Below are 14043 nucleotides of genomic sequence, written 5' to 3' on the forward strand. Positions count from 1 at the left end.
GTTAAATTATGCCTTATGTTAATTCCTGGAGCAGCGACACCCATAATAGTAATTGACACCTTTAATTCTAACCCACAAACTAAGTTGGGTTCTGTGAATAACTGTTTGTCCACTGCTTTTCTTTTGTTAGCTGATACAAATTTTACACCCACTCTAAATGCTCATGGGGTTACAAACATGCCCAAAACTGATTTAATCAGGAGATTTAGGCCCATATTTATACTTTTTGACACAAACCAGCGCCGGCGCTGGTTTGCATCAAAACATTTACCGCCGGCTAACGCCAGTCCAACACACCAGGAGGGTGCCTTATTTATGGATTGATGTTAGCCGTCCCTGCAGGCTGGTTAGAGTAAAAAAAAATGACTCTAACCGGGCAGCGCAGGCGTGGGGAAGAATGGGGGTCATGCGTCATTAGATTAAAAAATCATGGCTCTAATCACACTTGCGTCATTTTTTGACGCACGACCCCCATTGAAATGACTCCTGTCTTAGGAAAGACAGGAGTCATGCCCCCTTGCCCAATGGCCATGCCCAGGGAACCTCTGTCCCCTGGGCATGGTCATTGGGCACAGTGGCATGTAGAGGGACCAAAGTTAGGCCCCCCATGCCACTTAAAAAAAAAAAATGTAATTACTTACCTCAACTTACCTGTACGTACATGGAATGGGTCCCCCCATCCATGGGTGTCCTCCAGGGGTGGCGAGGGTGGCAGTGGGTTTCCCTGGGGGCAGGGAAGGGCACCTGTGGACTGTTTCTATAGTCAAAGACCATGGAAATGAGCCCACAAGTCCCTTAACGCCTTCTGTCACCCACGTGTTAAAAAACAGCTCAAATCAGGCTGTGCGCCATTTTATAAGGCCCACCCCCTCCTGTGTGTCAAAATGACGTGGGAGTATAAATAAGTCGCACATGCCTTAAAGTCATTTTTGGGACGAGAACGCCTACCTTGCATGTCATTAACGCAAGACGGTTTCCCGCATCCAGAAAATGATGCACACTGCTGAATTTTGACATTCGCGGGGTCGGGCATCAAAGTATAAATATGGTGTTAGGTTTGCTCCGAATTTAAACAGACTATAAATATGCCCCTTAGAGTGGTATTTAGTAATGAGTAAGGAGATTCGGTATATGAAATGTTTTGAAAATATGATCAAACTTAAGTCCAATGTTGTTCCAATTGTAAATAGAGTGGGACCTGTAGCTCTAAATGTAAGGGAGGATCTAAAAAACTGTTGCAGAATATGACTTTTAAAATGGTTATTGCACCTATGGAATCTGCGGAATTGGTGAGCCTATTGTGATTGTGCAGAAAAAATTAGGAGAGATTTGGGATTGTAGATCTTTGGACTTTGAATAAGAACATTGTGATCAATTGCCACCCTCTCCTTAAAGTTCATGACCTGTTACCCAACATAGGGCACTCAAAATAATTTACTCTAATTGATCTGCACTCAGCCTATCATCAGGTTACTTTAGGAGAGGAATATCAAGACCTGGCCCCATTTTGTCACGCCTTTTGGGGCATTCAAATTTTTATGTTTTCTTTTTGGTCTGGCATCAGCTGCCAGTATATTTCAAATATTTCTGTGGGTGATGTAATTGGAGCCCAGGCATTTCAGGAAGAAGTGCCAATTTATGCCAATATTGTTGAAAAACACAACCGTATTTTAGAGAGAATTACAAATATTCAAAGATGTTGAAATCACACTCAGATCTGACAAGTGCAAGTTGCTAGTGCAAGAGTTAGAATACCTAGGACATCATAATTTGATTGAAGTGATCAAACCCAATCCTCTGTTAGTACAAGCTATTCAGGATGTCACACCACCCAAAGACAAAGACTCACTTCACTCCTTTTTGGGAGTATTTGAGGTTTATTGGGAATATGATTTTGTTGTACAGCCCTTATGTGCTTTGCTTAAGAAAGATATAAAATTAATCTTGGATACTGTTGTCAATGATGCTTTTTCCAGAATCAAAGAGATGATCACGTGTGCATCTGCCCTTGCTTTTTCTGATTTAGACAGTAAATGTTTCTTGACTGCAGATGTCAGTTAAGTTGGAATGGGTGCTGTTCTTTTACAATGGGTTAATGGTAAGGAGCACACAGTGGCATTTGCCACCCACTGTCTCAAAGAGTCAGAAACCAATTACTCTGCCATTGAGTGTGAAGCTCTCGCTTGCTATTGGGCAGATGAAAAGTTCAAAACCTTTTTGTGGGGATCAAAATTTGAATTTTTTATGGATCATAAGCCAGTGATTTACATGCTAGATGGTATTGGCACAGGTAAGGCTTCCTCGAGATTAGTCAGATCACTGTGAAATATATCCCTAGTGAACAAAACAAGGGGGCAGATTAGTTGTCAAGGGTATCTTTGCATTTGGGTTCAGCGACTGATTGTGAAGAACATGTTGAATGTGTGGTTGCATTTGTTGATGATATGTTGAAGGACAAAGGGGTAATAGCTAAAGCAGACTGGCTTGAAGCTTTGAAATCTGATAATATTTAAACAAAATCTTGAGTTCATCAAAAAAGGTTGGTTAGAGGAGAGAAATTTAGATTCTGAGCTCAAACCATTTGCAAAGATCTCCACAGAATTATCAATTGGTAATGGTCTTCACATGCCCCCCCCCCATTGTCATTCACACATTTTGTGGCCTTCCATAGATTCTCAGGTAGTCAAACTTATAAATTCATGTAGACTTCATCTTAATTAGGATAAGCATTGGAAAACATTTGAGTCACCGTTGCAAGTTGTTCCAGTACCTGAGAATCCTTGCAATAAGGTTGCTTTGAATTCTGCAGGGCCTTTTGACACCTTGACAACATAGAAAAGGTTTCTATTAGTTTTAGTTGATTATTTCTGAAAGTTGGGCTTCTTGGTATTTGCTCCTTCTACCACAACTTCTTTTGTGGTTAGGTTTCTGAAGAAGATTTTTAAATTGAGGACGTCCCTGTAGTCCTTGTTACCGATAATGAGACACATTTCATTTCTAATGTCATGAAACAGTTTATTGATGTTAATCAGATAACACGTTTGCACATAGCCTTTTACTCTCCCACTTCAAATGATTTAGTGAAAAGAGGTAATAGGTTCATGAAAGATAATGTCGACACCACTTTGACAGATGGTCTGGATGTGGAGGAATTTTGAAGGCAGAAACTGTGGGTGTATTCTATTACACCACACAGAACCACTGGTGTTTCTCCTTTTGAACTCCTGAAGGAACTCACTCCTAGATCTAACAGATATCCTGATTGGTTAAGGACTAAGGGGGTCATTCTAACCCTGGCGGTCGGTGATAAAGCGGCGGCCAACCCGCCAACAGGCCGGCGGTCCAAAAAATGGAATTCTGACCCTGGCGGGAACCGCCAACACAGCCCGCCACATTAACACTCCGACCGCCACGGTGGGACCGACAAACAGCGCGGCGGTCACCGCCAACAGGCAGGCGGCAGACAATGTACCGCCCACCCTATCACAACTCACCAATCTGCCACCTTTTCCGGGGCGGGAGCCCCGCCGATAAAAACACGGCGGAAACAGATTACGAACGGGAAAACGCTCACCTATACACACTCCACGAGGAAGGAGGACAGCATGGAGCCCGAATTACACATCCTACCGGCTATTGTCTACCTGCTCATCTACCAGGAGTACGAACGCCGGCGCAGACGACAACGGTGAGTACTGCACCTACGACACATGGGAGGGGGGAGGAGGAAAGCTTACGGGCACACACATACGCGATACACCCACCCCCCCAACTCCCCCCAACACCTACACACCAATGCAGAGCAACAAGTCAGAGTGACACCCCCCAAACCCCCCGGAAGAATGCAAAGACATAATTCAAATTAAGTTTAAAATGTATGTATAAAATAGGTTCATTTAAGTCATGGTAAATATGCCATATGAAATATACAAAAGAAAAAATGAACATAGTGCAAAGTATAAACATAGTAAATAAGTCCTGCACAGTCCGTTCAATATCCATAGTCCGTGGGCCAATGTGTACAAACACATGGGCAAAGCCCACACAGGAGACCGGAAACCATTGGAGAGAACACTGGTGGGGCATCAGATGAGAAAACAACAGGCACATCAGGGGGAAGGGAAAGGGGGGCACCTCAGCCACATGAGTCCACGACGCCAGATCCACGAGGGGCCTCCATGCCCACTGTACCATCCTGGGGAGTGCAAAGCCACAGTCCATCAGATGGATAACCGACTCCACTGGTATTGGAGGAGGCATGGTGCCCAGAGTGCTTCGTGAACACCTGCTCGACACAGAACCGGCACTGTCAATGGACCAGCGGTGGTTGAGACGGCGGTGCCCAGCGGAGCGGTGCTTGAGAGGAAGGGCCCAGCGGAGCGGTGCTTGAGATGAAGGGCCCAGCGGAGCGGTGCTTGACAGGAAGGGCCCAGCGGAGCGGTGCTTGACAGGAAGGGCCCAGCGGAGCGGTGCTTGAGATGAAGGGCCCAGCGGAGCGGTGCTTGACAGGAAGGGCCCAGCGGAGCGGTGCTTGAGATGAAGGGCCCAGCGGAGCGGTGCTTGAGATGAAGGGCCCAGCGGAGCGGTGCTTGAGATGAAGGGCCCAGCGGAGCGGTGCTTGACAGGAAGGGCCCAGCGGAGCGGTGCTTGAGATGAAGGGCCCAACGGAGCGGTGCTTGAGATGAAGGGCCCAGCGGAGCGGTACTTGACAGGAAGGGCCCAGCGGAGCGGTGCTTGAGACGGTGGGGCCCTGTTCAGCGGTGCTCTTCACGGCGGGGCCCTGTTCAGCGGTGCCTGTCTTGGCGGGGCCCTCTTCAGCGGTGCTCTTCACGGCGGGCCCTGTTCATCGGTGCCTGTCTTGGGGGGGCCTTCTTCAGCGGTGCTCTTCACGGCGGGGCCCTGTTCAGCGGTGCCTGTCTTGGCGGGGCCCTCTTCAGCGGTGCACTTCACGGCGGGGCCCTGTTCAGCGGTGCTCTTCACGGCGGGGCCCTGTTCAGCGGTGCTCTTTGCGGCGGGGCCCTGTTCAGCGGTGCTCTTCACGGCGGGACCCTGTTCAGCGGTGCTCTTCACGGCGGGGCCCTGTTCAGCGGTGCCTGTCTTGGCGGGGCCCTCTTCAGTGGTGCTCTTCACGGCGGGGCCCTGTTCAGTGGTGCTCTTCACGGCGGGGCCCTGTTCAGCAGTGCCTGTCTTGGCGGGGCCCTCTTCAGCGGTGCTTGTCCTGTCTTTCAAGGGAGCCAGACCTGGCCAAGACTCCCCGCTTAGTCGCCCTCCGACCTTGCGGTAGCGGGGCCCTCCTGTGATGGAGTCTTGTGCCCGTGGGTGTCGTCCGTCACACCCGGTATGGGGCTGGTGGGGCCCTCCTGGTTCGCTCGGCTGCTGCATGTCTTCTCCGCCCTGCTGCCCTTGCCCTCCTTCGCTGCAGCTCTCGGGCCCTTGCCTCCCTTAGATGATGTGGCAGGTGACGTGGCAAGGCCACTCTACGTGGTGGCAGCCGTCTCAGGCTTTTCGCGCCGGCCCTTAAGTTTTCTTGTCCTCTTCCCAGGGGGTGGGCTGGCTGTCCCCTTGCTGCTGGCCGATGTTCCTTCCCTAGGAGCTGGTGGACTCCAATAGCATTGCACTATGGTGATACTAGATGCAGGGCTGGTGGTGGCTGAGGTGCTCTTTGGACTCTTACCAGATGGAGGGGGTGGGTCAGGTGATGCAAAGAGGTTAATTTTTGAGAGGAAAAGTTTTTTAGGAGCAATGGGAAGGGTAGGTGCAGTGGGTATGGGAGTGGAGGAAGAGGATGTGGTTGTAGGAGAGTCAAGTGTGCTGTCTTTGGGTGCAGGTGCTTGGGCTGGAGGCTGTCGTGAGGTGGATGGCTGTTGGGTGGGTGGCTGCCTGCATTTGTGTGGTTTGGAAGAGGGGGTGACAGACACAGTGGGAGAGGACACAGGGGACGTGTAAATGGCAGTGGGGGTGGTGACTGCACGTGTGCTGACTGTAATGGAGGGTGTGCTGGTGATGGAAGTACTGGCTGATGGTGGTGTGCATGCAGGTGTGAGTGGAGACGTCACAGGGAGGGAGGAGGGAGACGAGGAGGAGGGGGACACAGAGGTGGTAGTGACTGTTGGCATATCTGCATCTGGATGTTGTTTGTGTGAATGCTTGTGGGATCTGTGGTGCTTATGTCTGGATGAGCTGCCCTTGGGTGTTGAGGTGTGTGCCGGCTGGTCTGATGGTGTGGATGGGATAGGCTGAGGAACAAGAGACTGGGACTGGGTAGAGGGAGTTAGAAGAGGGAGGCTGGAGACAGGGACAATGGCTGCCGTCAGTGCTGAGGCCAGAGCGTTGAACGATCGCTGATGGGCAGCCTGACCCGAATGAATGCCCTCCAGGTATGCATTGCTCAGATGCACCTCCCTTTCCACCCCCTGGATGGCATTCAAAAGGGTAGACTGCCCAACAATGAGCGTCCGGAGGAGGTCAATGACCTCCTCACTGAGGGCAGCAGGGGTAACTGGGGCAGGGCCTGAGGTGCCTGGGGCGAAGGAGATGCCCGCCTTGGTGTGCGAGGGGGCACGGGGCGAACGCTGAGGGGCTGCTTGGAGGGCGGTGCTGGTGCGCTGGGTGGCGGCTGTACCTGTAGTTGCGGTGGGCACTGATGTTGCCGCCACCGCAAGGGAGCTCCCTTCCAAGGACGTGTCGGTGTCGCTGATGTCTCCACGGGTCCCCGTTGTGGAGCTCCCCTCGCCGTCCATCTCACTGCTGAACTCGGAGTCCGTTGCATGGCCCTCCGGGGCCATGTGAGATGCAGCTCCCTCGTGCGCCGATGCCACTTCTCCTCCGCCTGATGATGCTAATGCACACATGCACATGAAGAAAAAGAAAATGGGTGGGGGGGGGAAATGAAGACAGGTTGAGTGCATGCATTGGCAACACCGTTGGCGGAGAGGACAGACACAGAAGCCCCCTGAACTACGCTGCGCAATTGGGGTACACTAAGTTCTTGTGACTAGGCCTACAGGTCTATGTACGACAAATGCACACATGGGTGATGGCGGACCATGGATAGCTGTACTTGGCACCCTACAGAGGTGGGGGGCGGGGGCACAGGGCCATGGCTAACGGAGGGGACTAGCCTACAGAAAGCGCCCTGGCCTTGAGTTACCCACAGCCCTCCTCCCCCACCCAGACACCTCCACTGCGCTCAAAGATAGCAGAATGTGCTGATACTCACCCCCTTGTGTCTGCTGTGATGTCCTCACGCGCCCATCCAAATCGGGGTAGGCCACCGCCAGGATCCGGGACATCAGGGGGGTCAATTGGCAGCTGGCACCCCTCCTACGTTGGGAGGCCATCCCCAGCAGAGACTCGGCGGTCTTTCTGGTCCCGCGGCGGATGTCCTCCCACCTCTTTCGGCAGTGGGTGCCCCGTCTGTTGTGGACCCCCAGGGCCCGGACGTCCTTGGCGATGGCACGCCAAATGTCGACCTTCTGATGGGCGCTGGCCTATTTGACATGTACAGGGTGGGAAAGGAAATATCATCACTTTTCAGCATGGTAGATGTGAGTGGCCCCCCCTCCCAACCTTGCCATGTGGCACATGTTCCCATCTGTCGTGCGTTGCACTCCTCATTCGCTCCCCTCCCCACCATCTTACATACACCCCACTCAACACAGGCATAGCCCATTCAGCGTGCACCCTGTGTACTAACCTGTTGGTCTGGAGGACCGTAGAGTAGCACATACTGGGGGAGGACCCCATCAACAAGTTTCTCCAATTCTTCAGAAGTGAAGGCAGGGGCCCTTTCCCCCGTCGCAGCAGCCATTGTATCTCCCAGACCGAGGTCACAGCAGCACTTGCAGTATAGGTTCTCTCCTGTGGATGATCAGGTCTCGAGTGATTAATCAGATAGAAAATGGCGGTCACGCCCGCGGCGGTGCGTACCGCGGCGGTGCGTACCGCGACCGCCGGCGCACATCGTCATTGGCTCCTGAGACCCATAGGGTTCAATGTTAACCAATGCTGCTTTGCGCCGCGGTCTTCGACCGCCTACCGCCACGGTGTGCCACGCCAGCGCAGTGACCTCACATCCCACTGTCACACTTCACAGGTCAGGCAGCCGCCATTTCAAGGGCCCACATGGCATGATTTCTACTGCGTCCCACAGGCCTAGGCCTTGCATTGCCACTCATACAAGCCGTTCCATGCATAGCGATTCGTGTACTGTGCAAGCTGTGTGAACGAACCTGTGGGTTGCTTGACTCTGTGCTCCATGTTGTCCTTCCTAGGCACCGTCCGCTGGGACTTGCGAGGAGAAGGATGAATCCTCCCGTGTACCGACCGCTGGTGGACCTGTCGACAATGGAAGAACGACATATCATACTTACATACCGGCTTGACAGAGCAACTATACATGAACTATGTGCCCAGCTGGATCCAGACCTGATGTCCCCCATCCGCCAACCCACAGGGATTCCCCCTCTGGTGCAGGTTCTGTCAGTACTCCATTTTTTGGCAAGTGGGTCGTTTCAGACAACAGTGGCCATATAATCTGGGATGTCTCAGCCTATGTTTTCAAAGGTTTTGTCCAGAGTGTTGTCTGCCCTGATGAAATACATGCGGAGCTACATTATTTTCCCTGAGGTGGGCGAATTGGCTACAGTGAAGGGTGATTTCTATGCCCTTGGACACATCCCCAACATCATTGGGGCCATTGATGGGACCCATGTGGCTTTGGTTCCCCCAAAAGACAGTGAGCAGGTGTACCGAAACAGAAAAAGTTATCATTCGATGAATGTCCAGGTGGTCTGTTTGGCTGACCAGTACATCTCCCATGTAAATGCCAAGTTCCCTGGGTCAGTGCATGACGCGTATGTCATGCGAAATAGCAGCATCCCTTATGTGATGGAACAGCTACAGAGACACTGTGTGTGGCTAATTGGTGACTCTGGTTACCCCAACCTGTCGTGGCTACTGACCCCAGTGAGGAATCCCAGGACAAGGGCAGAGGAACGCTACAATGAGGCCCATGGGCGAACTAGGAGGATCATAGAAAGGACCTTCGGGGTCCTGAAGGCCAGGTTTAGGTGCCTGCATATGACAGGGGGATCCCTCATGTACTCACCAAAGAAGGTGTGCCAGATCATCGTGGCCTGCTGTATGCTTCACAATCTTGCATTGCGACGCCAGGTGCCTTTTCTGCAGGAGGATGGTCCAGATGGTGGTGTTGTTGCAGCTGTGGAGCCTGTGGAGAGTGAAGAAGAGGAAGACGATGGGGACGACACGGACAACAGGGATACAGTCATACAACAATACTTTCAGTAGCACACAGGTAAGAAACAGCCACCCCAATTTACATTTACTTGAGGCCTCATGCGTCTCCACTGTCTGTGTTTCCCCCCAGTTCCTGTTAACTGATTTGTGACTTTCCCTTCCCTTTTCAGAGCTGTATGACCCACTGCCTGACTTCAGCTTTGTTTGCCCATGGACTAAAGCTTATTGAAATTGGTATGTTGTCATCACAAACTAACTGGACATTATTGAACCGTTATGTGTAATACATTTGTTAAGAATACAAGCAGACTCCTGTTTATTTAAGTGGAATAAGTGATTTATTTAAAGTGCTAGATATAGGTAAATGATTGGGAAGCGGGGATGGGTGGGGGTGGAGTAATGTCCATGGCAGAGTCCAGTTCTCAGTCGCACAGGTGCATTGTCCATATGCCTGTAGAAGGATGGAGCAGGGGCAGTTCAAGGTTGGACAGGGTGACAATGTGGGACAGTGGGATAACATCAGGGGGTATCTTAGGCTGGCGGGGGTCTTGCAATCCTACTCTGTCTTGTTGTGAGATCTCAGGTTCCTCTTGCGGGGTGGTTCTTCTTCTGCAGGAGGTGGGGTTCTGGTGGCCTGTCGTTGTGTGGGGGCCTCCTGTCCACTAGCGCCGGCGGAGGTGGTAGGCAGTTCCTGTCCTGGGCTAGTGACAGGGGCCCTTTGGGGTGCCACATGGTCCCGCAATGTGGTGACGATCTGGGTAAGGGCCAGGACGATGGTCCCCATTGCGGAACCGATGTTCCTCAGTTCCTCCCTGAACCCCATGTACCGTTCCTCCTGCAGTTCCTGGATCTCCTGGAACCGGGCCAGTACCGTCGCCATCGTCTCCTGGGAGCGGTGGTATGCTCCCATGATGGTGGAGAGGGCCTCTTGGAGAGTCGGTTCCCCGGGCCTGTCCCCCCCCTGTCGCACAGCAGCCCTCCCAGTTCCCCTGCGTTCCTGGGCCTCTGTCCCCTGGCCGGTGTGCCCACTACCACTGCCCCCAGGTCCCTGTTGTTGTTGGGGTGGTAGGTCAACCTGGGTGCCCTGTAGTGGTGGACACACCGCTGATTTACGTGCCCTGGAGACAGAGGCATGGGCCCGCTGGGTGGGAGCTGTGCTGGTGTTCCCAGAGGGGGTTGGGTCTGGTGTAGCCTGTGGCTGTCTGTGGGGAACCGACTGTCCAGAGGTCCCTGATGGGCCGGGCTGGTCGTCTGGCTCCAGGGAGACAGAGCTGCTGTCATCACTGGGGGCCTCTTCTGGGGGTGGGATGGACATCTCTGGACCCTCCGTGGCGGTGTGGTGGCGTTCGGGTCCTGCAGGGGTATAAAGGTATGGTTATTACTTCTGTGTGTGGCATTTCGTGTGATGGGTGGGTGTCCGTGTCCCCATGTGCAGGCATTTCCTTGTGGGGGCTTTTGTGAGGGTGGCTTGTGGGGGGGATGTGTGTGTGCAGTGGGCATGCTTTGGTGATGGGTGTCCATGCTTTGGGGTCGCATGCAGGGCTTGGTGTTGGGATGGGTGGGTTGTGATGGTGAGGCTTTTGCTAGGGGTTGGTGTGATGGGGGAGGGGGTGAGGGTGGGGGTATGATTTGGCATTCAGGTGGGTTGGGGGTGGGAAGCACTAGTGAAGATTTGCCTTACCAGAGTCCATTCCTCCGCCTACTCCAGCGAGGCCCTCAGGATGCAGGATGTGCAAGACTTCCTCCTCCCACGCGGTAAATTCTGGGGGAGTAGGTGGGGGTCCACCGCCAGTCTTCTTCACCGCTATGTTGTGCCTTGATACCATGGAACGCACCTTCCCCCGTAGGTCGTTCCATCTCTTCCTGATGTCCTCCAGATTGCGTGGTTGCTGTCCCACCGCGTTGACCCTGTCCACTATCCTTTGCCATAGCTCCATCTTCCTGGCAATTGTGGTGTGCTGCACCTGTGCCCCGAAGAGCTGGGGCTCTACACGGACTATTTCCTCCACCATGACCCTGAGTTCAGCTTCACTGAACCTGGGGTGTCTTTGGGGTGCCATGGGGTGGTGTGGTTGAGGTGTGGGGTGGCGTTTGTGGTGATGAGTGTGGTGCGTGTGGTGGTGTGTGGTGTTTGGTGCGTGGATTCTGTGTGGGTGATGGTGTTGTGTGCCTCTGTGTTGTGCGATTCGCTATTCTGTGCTCTGTCTCTAGCCTTCGTCAATGATTTCGGGTTGTAGGGGCTTGTGGGTGATGTGGGTGTGTGTTTTATATTGTGTTGGGTGTGTGGGAGTGGTGTTAGTATGTGTATCAGGTGTGTGTATTTCGAAGTGACCAATGTGGCTGAGTTTTCTATGTGTGTGTGTATTTTGACCGCAGCGGTGTGTACCGCCAATGGAATACCGCGTTTGAAAGACCGCCGCGTGGATTTGTGGGTCGGAATGGTATGGGCGTGTTTCTGTTGGCGTGACGGTGGAGGTTTGGTCAGCGCCATTTTTTCGCTGACCTTTGGTGTGGCGGATTATTGCGGATGTCGGGTTTTCGGCGGTTTGGCAGTTGCGGGTCAGAATGACCGTGGGGGTTTACCGCGGCCGCGGCGGTGTTATGGCAGGCTTCTGACCGGCGGTAAGCGCCTTTTACCGCCGAGGTCAGAATGATCCCCTAAGTTTCCCACTGAGATTGATGAGAAGCTACATATTAAAGTATTAATTTCTGTACTGGCTCTTCAGAGAAATTCTAAGTAACTTTTTGACAGTTTGGTGATTGGGTACTCATCAAGAAACCAAATACGGTTCAGAAAGGAGAGTCTAAATTCATGCCTCTCATGAAGATTGTAAGGGTTTCCAAGGGTGCTGGACTAACTGATGGTGGAGGATGCTGGAGAAAATGACAATTAGTGAAAACAAACTGACATTTTGTTGAGGTCTAGCTCCCAAGGGCTGACTCGTCAATTTGATGGTTCATGGTGGTTGCACACGAATGAGAAGGATGCTTTGCCTTACAAACTCATTGAATCATCCACAGTGAAGGGCTCTGTTGGTCTTCCAATGGGTAGTTCTGATGACCCGTTAACCTCTGTAGAGGAAGGTATTTTTGAACCTAATTTCTCTCTGAACAAAGAGATTGTTCAGGGTAGATCAACTTGTAAACGGAAAATCTTCCAACAAGATTTAAGGACTTAGGTATTCACAAGTTTATTTATTTATTTTATCTTATTGTTCCCCTCGTTATTGTTTTGTGAAGTGGAAGATGATGTAATATTATGCTTATTATGTTTTGATGCTTATTTTATCTACCTACTTGGGGTTCCTCCTTGAGGGCTGTTGTTTCAATTATCATTAGATGTTCGGGCCTGACTGTTCCAGTAGTTCCTTACCGCAGGCTGCGCAGTCAGTTGGTGATCTTTTGGCAATAAACAGCGTTGGACGTGGGGTCTCTGTATTCAGTTAAATACTGCTTCATACCCACCTGCCTCCACGCTTCTTCCATAGCATTCCACCTAAATACTGTCTCAAAAATATTGCCTGAGCACAATATCATTGACAAAGTGGATCAATGGTGAGTATGTAATCTTGTAACTGTTTCACTATTAGATCTAAGTGTAAAATTACATTTACAATAATATGTTTTAACCGTGGAATTTTATTGTATTTTTTCAGGTTGCTGGGTTTATTTGGGGGATTGGATGAGCAGAGGTTTTATTATTTGCTATTTTATGTTAATTAAATATTTAAATTGTTAATTATGTTGTATAATTTAATTATAATTTATTTGCTCAAACCTTAAATGACACTTTAAAGATCAGTGAGTTTATTGGAAGATTGAGTGGACTAAGTTTTATAGGTAATTATATATTATGTGATGCTAATTGATTAATTTATTACATTTCTTATATTTCTATTTGTTATTTGTGGGTTTAATTGTTTATTCACATTTCTAGTGATGTGTTAGCCTTTAGGTTTGGGTTGTGGGTTGTATTATGTTTTATTTCCTTGATTAATTACCAGTTATTCAAGTTTCTACTGTGTGTTTTATATATTATACATTGTTTACATGATATTTTAGTTTGCCAAATTATACTTTCATATTAAATATATTCATTTACATGCATAATTTATTGTTAGAATATGTTATTTATTGTATTGTTTTTTGAAGTAGTTTAAAGCTGCAAATATTTGGGTGAGTTGCATTTTTAGAAATTTTTGTCTGTGGCAGGAAATGGCCCAAGATGCAACATGGCAGCATCACATTTTTCCACGCAAAACTGACCCCTTTTTTGCAAAGTGGTAGCTGTGATTTTTGGGCCCTAGCTCAGCTGGTATCTAGGTACACCTAGCAAACCTGTACATTGTTTAAAACTAGACACCTAGGAAATCCAGGATTGGATAACTTGAATGGCTCTCACCAGGTTGTTTTACCCAGAATCTCCTTCAAACCTCAAACTTCGATAGTAAAAACACATTTTCCTCTCATTTCCGTGATGAAAAGTTTTAAAATCTGCACAGACGCACAAAATTCCTTCCACCCACCATTTACCAAGTCTTCTGATAAAATTGGCACCTCACTTGTGTGGGTAGGCTTAGCGCCTGCATCAGAAAATGGCAAAAAAGCAACATAGCTGCATCAAATTTTTCCACGCAAAATGGACCTGTTTTTTGCAAATTGTGTAGCTGTGGTTTTTGAGCCCTACCTCAGCTGGCACTTAGATAAACATATCAAACCTGTACATTTTGTTAAACTAGACACCTAGAGGTATCTAATTTGTTGTTTGATAAAAAATGTACCTCA

The sequence above is a fragment of the Pleurodeles waltl genome, chromosome 5 (genome assembly GCF_031143425.1).
Source record: "Pleurodeles waltl isolate 20211129_DDA chromosome 5, aPleWal1.hap1.20221129, whole genome shotgun sequence".
NCBI lineage: Eukaryota > Metazoa > Chordata > Amphibia > Caudata > Salamandridae > Pleurodeles > Pleurodeles waltl.